Source organism: Rhinatrema bivittatum, chromosome 10 (genome assembly GCF_901001135.1).
Source record: "Rhinatrema bivittatum chromosome 10, aRhiBiv1.1, whole genome shotgun sequence".
In the NCBI taxonomy this organism is placed as follows: Eukaryota; Metazoa; Chordata; class Amphibia; order Gymnophiona; family Rhinatrematidae; genus Rhinatrema; species Rhinatrema bivittatum.
The window spans coordinates 87,728,902-87,741,621 of record NC_042624.1 but is presented as its reverse complement, the minus strand read 5'-3'; the positions used below and the strand labels follow the sequence as shown (position 1 = coordinate 87,741,621).

Sequence of the window (12,720 nt, the reverse complement as noted above, 5' to 3'; positions counted from 1 at the left end):
TATATATATATATACTCGCGTATATTAGAAAAATGGTAACAGACACAATAGGGGTTGAATTAGCACAGTTTGAAACTTGTGAGTGGTAGCACCAATCGTCAAAGGCTTTGGTCCTGGCTAAGGTTCTACATGCGTAGCTTTCATATGCATTCATACTTCAACTAGTAACTATTTTAAACTATCTAAAGTTCAGAGTATAGATCACATTTGCTTATGATGCACATGCTTGGAGCTGAAATGGATGAACGGCATTTAGGCAGCAGCTCTCAAAGTGTTGCCCTGGTAAATTTAAATATCAATAGGTGCACATGTTTTTAAAGTATCTGGGATGTAGTGCTGGGGAATGGAGCTAAAAAAAAATCACAAAAACAAATAATTAGCAAGAACCATACATTGCCACTTATTTGCCATGATCCTCATCTTCTTACTAACTAAGGACCGGATTCACTAAGGCTTCCCCCCGCCCCCCCCCCCCCCCCAATTCTGCGTCTATGGGAAAACAGCTTAGTGAATCAGGACCTAAGCTTGTTTAATTAAGTTTTTAGGCTCTGCAGTTTAAAATTAGAAATACTCATGGTACACTCCCAGCCAAGTGGTAAACTCAGCCAAACAACTGATCCATTTTCTTGGATCTGTAAAAAGAAGAGGATATCCTTGGTTTATATGCATTCCACAGAAAAATATGTACACATATTGGAGATATGTTAATAAATCCAAAAGGGGCTGAATTAGTATAAGTTTGAAACTTGTGAGCAGGTACTAGGTCCAATATATATACACGTATTTTTCTGCAGAAATTATTAGGGATGTGAATCGTTTTCCATATCGTCTTAACGATAGAAATCGTGTGGCAGGGCAAGAAAATCGTCTTAGGCACGATTTTTTAGTTAAAAAATCGTTAAAAATCGTTTTTTCCGATTAGTGCGCACTAACGGGAGTTAGTGCGCACTAACTCCCAGTTAGTGCGCACTAACTGAAAATGATACAATTTGACACTTTTCAGGTCAGTTAAGGTCAGTTTAGGAATGAATATGTATTCCTATTGGCTGCCCTCTTATTTATTCATGTTACCAAGTTTCCTACTGACAGTATATGGGGGATGGGAAATGGAAACAGTTGGTAGCTTGACAAAACAAGTAATGTGATCAGTCAATGTGACTAGAACTTGTGCCCTAACCCTGATACCAGGGGTATTGTGATCTTCCTGCACACAGTGCCCTATCCCTATTAATACCAGGAGTGTTGTGATCTTCCTGCACACAGTGCCCTATCCCTAATACCAGGGGTGTTGTGATCTTCCTGCACACAGTGCCCTATTCCTGATACTGGGGGTGTTGTGATCTTCCTGCACACAGTGCCCTATTCCTGATACCGGGGGTGTTGTGATCTTCTTGCACACATCCCGGTATCAGGGATAGGGCACTGCATGCAGGAAGATCACAACACTCCTGGTATTAATAGGGATAGGGCACTGCATGCAGGAAGATCACAACACCCCTGGTATCAGGATAGGGCACTGTGTGCAGGAAGATCACAATACCCCGGAGGAGTGAGGGTCAGGCAGCTCCCCCCTGTCTGTGAAGCCAGCCTCTCACTAGTAATGCAGGGAGGGAGCTGTCTCAGACTTCACCATCCTCCCCCCCCCCCCCTCCCCCACACACCATTCACTAGCTGGGACATGGGGGAAGTCAGGAGTGAGGGTCAGGCAGCTCCCCCCTGTCTGTGAAGCCAGCCTCTCACTAGTAATGCAGGGAGGGAGCTGTCTCAGACTTCACCATCCTCCCCCCCCCCCCCTCACCCACACACCATTCACTAGCTGGGACATGGGGGAAGTCAGGAGTGAGGGTCAGGCAGCTCCCCCCTGTCTGTGAAGCCAGCCTCTCACTAGTAATGCAGGGAGGGAGCTGTCTCAGACTTCACCATCCTCACCCCCCCCCCCCCTCACCCACACACCATTCACTAGCTGGGACATGGGGGAAGTCAGGAGTGAGGGTCAGGCAGCTCCCCCCTGTCTGTGAAGCCAGCCTCTCACTAGTAATGCAGGGAGGGAGCTGTCTCAGACTTCACCATCCTCCCCCCCCCCTCACCCACACACCATTCACTAGCTGGGACATGGGGGAAGTCAGGAGTGAGGGTCAGGCAGCTCCCCCCTGTCTGTGAAGCCAGCCTCTCACTAGTAATGCAGGGAGGGAGCTGTCTCAGACTTCACCATCCTCCCCCCCCCCCCCCTCACCCACACACCATTCACTAGCTGGGACATGGGGGAAGTCAGGAGTGAGGGTCAGGCAGCTCCCCCCTGTCTGTGAAGCCAGCCTCTCACTAGTAATGCAGGGAGGGAGCTGTCTCAGACTTCACCATCCTCCCCCCCCCCCTCACCCACACACCATTCACTAGCTGGGACATGGGGGAAGTCAGGAGTGAGGGTCAGGCAGCTCCCCCCTGTCTGTGAAGCCAGCCTCTCACTAGTAATGCAGGGAGGGAGCTGTCTCAGACTTCACCATCCTCCCCCCCCCCCCCCTCACCCACACACCATTCACTAGCTGGGACATGGGGGAAGTCAGGAGTGAGGGTCAGGCAGCTCCCCCCTGTCTGTGAAGCCAGCCTCTCACTAGTAATGCAGGGAGGGAGCTGTCTCAGACTGGTATCAGGGTTAGGGCACTGTGTGCAGGAAGATCACAACACTCCTGGTATTAATAGGGATAGGGCACTGTAAGAGATGACTGTAGTAGATTGAATAAAGATCTGATGTTTCTGCTCTCCTCACACCAAACAAAAACAACACACAAGCAGAGAAGCCCTTCTTACAAAGCTGAGCTAGTGAGTTAAGTAGGAGGAAAAGTAAACATACTTGTGCCAGTGTGGCTACTTAAAAAATACACTTACCAACAATCAATTACATATATTTGAACTGTGTACAGTTCCAGCCAGGACCACCTTTCTAAAATGCACAGTGATTGGCAAATTCAACATGCACTAGCATTTCAGGTGCCTGCTAACAAAAATAATAAACAAACAAGTTCTAGTCACGTGAGTGCTGATCATTACATTACTTTTTTGTCAAGCTTCCAACTGTTTCCATTTCACATCCCCCCAACCATTACCTCAGTATTAGCCTTGGTAACATCAATAGATAAGAGCACAGCCAGCCAATAGGAATACATACATACATATTCATTCCTAAGTGACCTTTACTGACCTGGGAAGTGTGAACACTTTGTTTCATTTTCTGTTGGTGTTCGTTAGTTTCCAGTTCCATTTCCCATCCCCCCAACCATCACCTCAGTGGTAACCTTGGTAACATCAATAGATAAGAGGGCAGCCAGCCAATAGGAACACATATTCATTCCTAACTGACCTTCAGTGACCTGGAAAGTGTTTATTTGTATCATTTTCAGTTAGTGCGTACTAAATCGAGTTAGTGCGCACTAACGGGGAGTTAGTGCGCACTAACTCGAGTTAGTGCGCACTAACACGATTTAACGATTTTTAATGATAAATCGTTAGAATTTCTATTGTATCGTGTTCTATAACGATTTAAGACGATATAAACATTATCGGATGATAATTTTAATCGTTGAAAAACGATTCACATCCCTAGAAATTATATACATGTCAAGATACTCATTTTACAGACCCAAAACAATGGATTCCCTATGTGGCTGAGATGATCACTTGGCTGTGGGTGTACCAGGAGTACTTTTAATTCAATTGGACAGTCTAAAGGCCATAAAAGAATTAAGCAACCTTTGAAATTTAAATAGAGGGATGAGGATTGTGACAGGATCAGTGGAATTTTTGAATTTTTGCTACATTTTTGTGATATCTAAGGGCCATTCCCCAAAACTGCATCCCAGCTCCTTTTTTTAAAAAGTGTGCTTCTCTCCCGGTCCCTCCCTGGACAATCACATCCTCCTACAAATGTATTCACCTATTGATATTTAAATTTCCCAGGATAACTCTTTAAAAGTTGTGCTTAAATACTGTTCAATCTTTTCAGAACCAAGCATGACGTTCGCTAATGTGATATATATCTCCTTCCTTTAGTCTGAGTTTTCAAGATAATTTAATTAAGAGTGTTTATGAAGGATGCATGAATGGACAATAGACAGTGTTGAAGCCTTGACAGCTGGAGCTACTGCTCACAAGTATATGCTAATTCAACCCCTTCTTGTATTTGTTTCAAGATGCATGTCTTGATATAATAATTTATATAATCATAAAAAATATTTTAAGACAAAACTTTGAACCCATGGAATTTTTTTGACCTTCAAAAATGATTGTTTTACTAAACCACTACTTGCAGCTTGTTTGCCAGCATCTACAGAAATAATTAAATGAGGACTGTGTTGTTAACTTCTCCAGAACAGCTGGATAAATATTATGGAATCCATATGCATGGTGATGATTTACGTCATCTTTAAAACTATTGCTCTACCTTTTTAATTGGCTATTTTAAAATGTAAAGCTGTTTTTTCCTGAGTATGCTGAGTTTATTACAACTTTCCTTAACACCCACCTGTGTATAATACCCAAAGGGTTTGCCTTCCAAGGATAATACTTTAATGAGGGGTAGAGTGTATTTCCTTTAATTTGTTCATGTGGGAACAACTCTTTATTTTTCATTGATCCATTTCCTCTATTTAATTATTTGACACGGTTGACTCATGTCTGGGTAATTATCTCTTGGAGAGCTTGGCATTAATGTAAAATTGTACTGTATTTCCAAGTCAAATAGAATTTTTATGAGAACTTGCAGTCTTCCTTGGCTTCATATTTTGTACCATGGTCAGCAGAAATGCCAAACTAAGCAGTAATGTAACATGAGCAGCTAAACTATTGTCTTAATTAATGCATCTGGTTTACCATAGCAGGCCCATATAGTATGTTTTAATTGAAGGACACAAAAAATCTCTGGTTGATCATTGATAGTTTTAAATTGGAACAGAATGCTAATACTGAGTTCTGGAGGGAGTTCTTTCTAAATCTCAACATATGTCTTTATGTTACATAATTAAACCACATCTGGACACAAAAAGCACATCAATGCATTCCTCAGTGGATTGCATAAGAAAACAGATCCAGTGGAATGAATGCTTGAGTTTCGTAGGGATTTTTTTTTAAAGTGGTAGCACCTTGAATAGAAGCAACTTTTAGGTAAAAACTGAACAGGCGCTTTAGCGAAAATCCTCACAATGTAAGATAAGTTTTATACAGATCCAGAACGAGCATTAAACTCTAATGAGATTTCATGCCTTTTATGGAAAAGAACCAGAGAAGATTAGTAAAGGAAAGCTCTTCCTCGCTTGTACTACCAGAGTTAGTAGCCTGCTCCACCGGGTGGAGGACCTGGTCTAATTTACAATCCAGGTTTCTGATGCTTGGAGTGACTGAACAGTGAGAGCTGCAGAAAATGTATCCGCAACACCCGGAAGCACCTTCAGCTCTATTAACAAACACTCTGCATCCCTAGAAACTCTGCCAACAAATGGGTAGAGAAAAGTATTAGGATGTTTCCCTTACTAATGAGTGTACACAATAGAACGTACAAACAGCGACACAAACTGCCTCCACCACCAAGCACATCATGAAAAGTGACCCAAAAATCCTGCAAAACATCATACGCAGCACTATGCAGCAAACCTAACTAGTATAATAGTATACCACTAACTCTCAGGAGACAAAATAGCAACAACCCTACCTAGGAAAAAGTAGCATTGTAAATATTTCAATGGGCTCTAGAACATCAATCATGCTCCTGTCCGGTCTTTATCTGCCATCATTTACTATGTTACTATGAACAATATATATGCTACAGTATTTATCACCTAAACTGACAATCAATGTTGATGACATGTAGTAAATGAGGAAAATTGTAAAGTACACACATGCTTTACCTTCAGGGGGGGGGTATTGCAAAACTTAATCACACCTTCTGGAGGTATAGCTAAGATTTTTGCATAAATGCATTTGCGAAGTAGTTTGCATACATATTTTTTTGCTGTGCCAATAGGTAATGAGCTGTTTTGCATAATTGTATATCTCATTACCTCATTTTTCAGTTTTTGCACTAAAACACTCCCAATACAGTTTGTGCGCATTAAAAGCACTCTTATTGCTCGTAAGCTAGCTTAGTACTTGCTAATAATAGCACTTTTTTTGTATGTTAACACTGCAAAGAATTAACATACTTTAATACACTGGCCCGTGTGTGACCACAAACTAGGAACAGAAATATGCAAACAGAAAAATTGCAAATGGAAACTCCTAGAAGCTAGAGTCTACATACAGCACAACAAAGGAGAAATAAAGAGGCACATGCCTCCTCCTATTTTGTACAAAATACAAAGACATAAGAAATACATCTTTACTAAAGCTGCTAGACAAAGCTATTATTGCTACTACTTACCATTTCTACAGTGCCTCAAAATATACACAGTATTGTACAGATACACATAAGGCAGTACCCGGTCAGTGACATTAAGCAGAGTCAAGACAGAGACTTTAGGAAATGTACTCATGACAGTAAAAGTGGTTAAAATCATGCAAACAATCCTTTTTTAAAATGTTGTGGGGTTTTTCGTCCTGCAGTTCCAGTTGCTCCTTCAAGCTGCCTAGTTAAATCAGAACTGGTCTCTGTTGTTGGGCAATGGCACCAGGAGACTTCATTCACAACTACATGGGGTTTTCTCTCTATTTTATACCCTCTTCCTAGCCTACTTAGCCCAGGGGGCTGACAGCAGGGACCCTGGAACCCTAAGTCTGGCCACTAGAAGCTGCTGTTGCACGATGTCAGACTCCCTTCCCCCAGGAGCAGTAAGTATTCAAAGAAAAATAAGGGGGTTAGTTAGGGATAATTTAGGTGTCAGGGAGGAAGGATAGGGTTAGGGTTAGGGACGTTCTGGGAACTGGGAAAGAGGTTGACCACGTCACCGTGCGTAACTGGAAAATGCCCCTCCCTGCGCGCACGAGTTGCGGGCCTGCCACACGCATGCGCGCGGACATCGTACTTTATAACATGCGTGTGCGCGCTCGATTTAAAATCTACCTTTTAGTGAGAAAGAAAACAAAGTTTACTCTACTCCATAGTGCAGCTTTCATTAATGACATCTTATCTCCTCACTAGAAATGAAACAAAGCAGTAATGATCTTAGCTATATGAAAAAGTCCTACTGAGTTGCTTTAGCATTTTGAAACTGAAAATCCACTTTAAGCCATTCTCTAATCTTTAGCTCAGTGAATTTACAAGGTTTTATGGTGTTTTGATTGGCAAAAATCACATTAATGAAAATCTCCACATTAAAATGTGCACTTTTTGATTCCATCAACTAATCCTACTACATGGCAAGCTATACGATAATACTGCCATTTTATGAAAAGGATCTGCTTTTTCCTCTAATGCTCCACAGTGTACATTATAGTGCTTTTCTTAGATTATTTCTAACAAATGATGGGGATAAAATCTCCTCCAGTGTGCTACAAGCATAGGAATGTTAGTCCAGCATTATATAAAAAAGAGCAAACTGCATCCATATGCAGTGAATAACAAACAGTCTCTCAAAAATTAATGCATTAACAGCCTTGGGTTCTATGATCATTAAAGTGCTCAGGAAGAGAGGATGGAAAAAAGCAAAACTTGTATTCTTTTTTATCCTTTGTATCCAAGACAAAAGCAGAAGCCTCCTCACTGTTTTGAAGTGTTTTGTGACATGAGTTTTGTTTCATCTTAATTTATTTATATATATATATATATATAATTTTTTTTTTAACTAGCTGAATAAATTTATAACAGAGCCTGTCATGAACTCTTTTAAAGCCAAACCTTAAGGAAAGAACTGTTACAGTGTTGTTTTATTCCAGTCTTTGTTCCTACAATTCTTTTGACATTTGCGCGGTATGTAATCAAAGACCATGCTAGCTTCCCCCCTCCCCTCCCCCACCACTACATTATGGAGACGTAAAATAATAATAAAAACATAGTACAGTAATATATGGCAGTAAAAGGGAAAGTCCATGCTTCATATTATAGAATTCAAACTAGGCCACAGAACAATGTGTTGTCTAAATAACAGCAAGATAAATCACTTAACGCCCTTAAGAAAAAGCCCGATCTATTTTTCATTTAAGGAAGAAAGACGCCATAGGATAGATGCCATAATTTTGCATTAATGTTTAGCTTGCAAGTATGTTAACTCAGTGTTTATACTTTTCCTGCATATTTGTGCCACAAGAACTTTCCACTGTTTTCACATAGAGCTCATATTATTATTGCAGCTATTAGTATTAATGTTCTTTATTATTTATAAGTACTTCATGGAGCATGGAGCCAGTGAAAACTGTAGAACAAATGCGCTAGGGACTGAAAGTTATTTTATTTCTCTTTAAACGAAACCAAAATTACTGCAAAAGAATTTATTTTTTAGGGCAAGACTTCAGTCCTCCTTGTTCACTACTGGTTGTGAAGGAAATCAATAAGAGAGACCATTATACACTGATAGTGTTAGAGTGCACAGCAAGGACTGAGAATGTCCTTGATTCGAAAATGTCATAATGCCTCTGTATCGCTCCATGGTGAGACCACACCTTGAATACTGTGTACAATTCTGGTCGCCGCATCTCAAAAAAGATATAATTGCGATGGAGAAGGTACAGAGAAGGGTGACCAAAATGATAAGGGGAATGGAACATATCCCCTATGAGGAAAGGCTGAAGAGGTTAGGACTTTTCAGCTTGGAGAAGAGATGGCTGAGGGGGGATATGATAGAGGTCTTTAAGATCATGAGAGGTCTTGAACGAGTAGATGTGGATCGGTTATTTACTCTTTCAGATAGTAGAAAGACTAGGGGGCACTCCATGAAGTTAGCATGGGGGACATTTAAAAATAATCGGAGAAAGTTCTATTTTACTCAACGCACAATTAAACTCTGGAATTTGTTGCCAGAGGATGTGGTTAGTGCAGTTAGTATAGCTGTGTTTAAAAAAGGATTGGATAAGGTCTTGGAGGAAAAGTCCATTACCTGCTATTAAGTTCACTTAGGGGCGGATTTTAAAAGGGCTGCGCACGTAAATCCTTCCGGATTTACACGCGCAGGGCCCTCGCGCGCCGGCGCACCTATTTTGCATAGGCCGCCGGCGTGCGTAAAGCCCCGGGACGCGTGTAAGTCCCGGGGCTTTCGAAACGGGGAGGGAGGGGGCATGTCTGGGGGCGTTCCCGAAACGACGCGGCGTTTCGGGGGCGTGGCGCCGGCCCGGGGGCGTGGTCGAGGCCTCCGGACCACGCCCCCAGGACCGGAGGACGGAGCGGGGCTGCCGGCGACACGCGCAAAGTTATGCCTGCTTTCAGCAGGCATAACTTTGCCGACAAAGGTAAGGGGGGGTTTAGATAGGGCCGGGGGGGTGGGTTAGGTAGGGGAAGGGAGGGGAAGGTGGGGGGAGGGCGAAGAAAAGTTCCCTCCGAGGCCGCTTCGAAATCGGAGCAGCCTCGGAGGGAAGAGGCAGGCTGCGCTGGGCTCGGCACGCGCAGGTTGCACAAATGTGCACCCCCTTGCGCGCGCCAACCCCGGATTTTATAAGATACGTGCGACTACGCGCGTATCTTATAAAATCTGGTGTACTTTTGTGAACAAAAGTACCGGCATGCGTATTGTTTTAAAATCCGCCCCTTAGAGAATAGCCACTGCCATTAGCAATAGTAACATGGTATAGACTTATAGACTTATAGACTTGCCAGTTCTTATGGCCTGGATTGGCATTTTATTGGAAAGAGGATGCTGGGCTTGATGGACCATTGGTCGGACCCAGTATGGCATTTTCTTATGTTCTTATGTTCTTATCCCCGAGTCGGGTCTTCCACTCCCCAGCTTAGCTGGAGATGCTGCAGAATCAGAATTCACCATCCTCTGGGTGCAGGAGGAAGCCCTGGTCATTGCTCAAGGGTGACTCCAAGTGACCAAATTCGGGACCCATGACGGCAGGGTTTCTGAAGGAGGCCTGGAGCATGGTCCCAAGCCCAGGACCCTCATTGCAATGACTAGGTGCATATGCAGCGGAGATATGGGGGGGGGGGAATCCCCAGTTAGAGGCAAATGAAGGCTCATGGCACCAGAACCCAGCCCTGGTTCCCATTGAGCAGAGGAGCAGGAGAACATTTCCAAGTCAAAAAAAAAAGCACTGAACCAAAATAGTTGAATAGCTTATGGGATGTCTTAGATTAGTGCAGAGACTTTTTGTAGAACAGAATAATCCACCTTTTATTTACTGTATGGCATCAGCACAGAAGAAACTGGAAACAGTTTTAAAAAAATATATAACAAACATATTTCTTTTAAATAAAAAGGGCCATTAATGATCATGTTTACCAGGTCCTTTGTTCTACTTCCAAAGCTTCTAATACTAATGCTTGTTCATTTATTTCAAGAGAAAACTTTCATCCCTAGAACAAACTACAGAATGACAGGTCAGTTTCTCTAGTACTACTCTGTTTTCTTGTCCTGAGCCTAATTATCTTCACTATTTCATTAGTTATTCATTACAACCAAATTGAAACAAATAAACAGGAAACAGTTTTATAAAAGTGTATTATTCATCAAAAGCAGTGCATGAATATAATAATTCAGCATTTGTGTGTCTAGTTGAAAATAAAATAAAATACCCGTAGGACTGGGTCCATCATGGGTGGAACTATCTGTAATGATATTTCTTGTATTCAGTGTAACATAAACCAAAATGTTTTAGCTTATTGCTTATTATTTCTATAGTGCTGCAAAATGTATCTAGTGCTTTACTTTCTAGCAGGGTGCATAAAGGCAAATATTTAAAGCAGGGTGAGAATTTTAAATCAATGATTATCTGCAAAGTAACTGTATATGGGGAGCAAGTGTTACACAGGGTGTCATAATCTACCCCCTTAGGCACTTTGCCATTCACCACCATGCAGAATGTGGCTTCAGCTGGTCCGAGTGCCCTCAGAGTAAAGAGTCCCACCAGACTGGTAATGCCAGGGTGGTGGTAGATGTGCTTAGGAAGAGCACCACTCTCCCATGTAAGTGATGGAATCATTCTTGGGTGCATTGCTGAGAGCTGAGGAGGAGTGAGGATTCCAAGCCCTGGCGTCCTGGTAATGGTAAAGCCCTCTCCCACCGAGGGCCTGTCTCCCATTGAGAAAGTCACACGAGGCACGAATTCACAGGAGTTCAGAATTCCAGGGTGGAGTTCCTAGGAGAGGGTACCTTACTTAAAGAGCTGACCTGTTTGAGGAAGAGTTGGGTAGAGACTGTGATTTTTCGTTTGTGCCGTGGACTTTTGTTATAGTGTTTGTGCATTATTCCATGTGTGCTGATTTTTTAACTCCTTATTTGCCACCGGTTTTTGTCAGTACAATTTTTCCTCATTGAACAGTGCTGGACTGAGGAGTGAGTTTTGGTGTGACGGACTGGTGTTGCAGAAGATCGCCCAGGGTGAGTAAACCTTAAGAGGGAGATTTAAAATTCCAGCATGTGCTAAAATCGGGAGACATGCGCACAAGTCAGGCTTGCGCACGACTACCACATTTTAAAAGCCACCCGGTTGCGTGCATATCTCCCGCTGTACGCACATCTCAAGTGTTTTCAGAAAGGGGCGAGGTGGCACATGGTCTGGGTGGCCCATGGTGGTTTCAGGGCATGGCCAAGAGATGTGCACGTAAATACTCGCGCGCCTAAGCGTGCTCCCAGATCCCTTGCTTCGTAAGTTTACTTCTGCTAGAGATGAGGTGTAAATTAAAAAAAGTAAAAAAATAGACGTACCTGAGGGGTTTTAAGGGTCTGGGGTAACGGCGGGGGAGGGGGCGAGGGGGGGGGGTAAGCTTTTCAACAAGGGGGTTTGGAGGAGCTAGCTGTTAACTGTGAAAACTGCTGGATGAACTGGTGAAACTGGCAAAGGCGAGGATGAGTGCCCCTTTTAAAAATTCCCTGACTTATGTGGTAGAAGAGGAATATTCATGCATAGGTGCACACCCACTTAAAATTGGGTGCACATGTGCGTGCAGTCAGGATGTTTTATAACATGCGTGCACAATTTATAAGATGGCCACGTATCTAGGTGTGGGCCAACGCACATGCACCAAAGTGCGCCCGTGCGTCATTTTAAAAGTTACCGTCTAAGGGTTTTGGAAAAAGTGTGAATTTTGGTGTGACTGACAGAAGATCCCCCCCGAGTGAGTAAATCCTAAGGATCGTGAAAACATGTGTTTTCTTCTCTGTGCGGACCCCCCCCCGGGGACATGGGTCTTGAGTGGTCCGTGGCCCTCCCCATGTGCCTCCCTGCCCTGGACCAGAATGGATTGGGGATGATACAAGTCAAAAAGAGCAGCGCGGGAAGAAAAATAGGAACTTAAGCCGCCACATTCAAAGAGAACTTTGCCGGGCATATGTGAAGGAACCATGATGCAAATAAGGAGCGCACCGCGGCGTTGTAGGGTAAGACGAGGAGAAGACTTGCAGAGAGAAAACGTCTCTGCTCCCTTCCAGTCTGAAGGTAGTATTCCACCAAAACAGCCACAGCACCCATGGGACTTCGAGAGTTTTCTGGAAAATTAAAAAAAAGTGCAAGAACGCTTCGCTGAATGCAGATGTTAATCTCCCCAATTTAATATTTTAACATGCGGAGTTAACAAAGGATTACTTCTGAGCACTCAGAGACGGCAGAATTTCTATAACATCTCCAGGGTTCCAGTGCTTGTTAATG

At 43.0% G+C, this 12,720-nt stretch overlaps 1 long non-coding RNA gene across 3 annotated transcripts in view; it reads left to right on the top strand.

The window, feature by feature from the left end:
* The window catches only part of LOC115100205, a 270,704-nt gene that overhangs the window by 229,907 nt on the left and 28,077 nt on the right, over positions 1-12,720 (top strand). The window contains exon 3 of one of the 3 annotated variants that reach the window (XR_003858996.1): positions 11,395-11,453. The exons of the other annotated variants lie outside the window; for them this stretch is intronic. This is a non-coding gene — a long non-coding RNA (uncharacterized LOC115100205). The remainder of the gene's footprint in view (positions 1-11,394; positions 11,454-12,720) is intronic. 3 annotated transcript variants of the gene reach the window in all.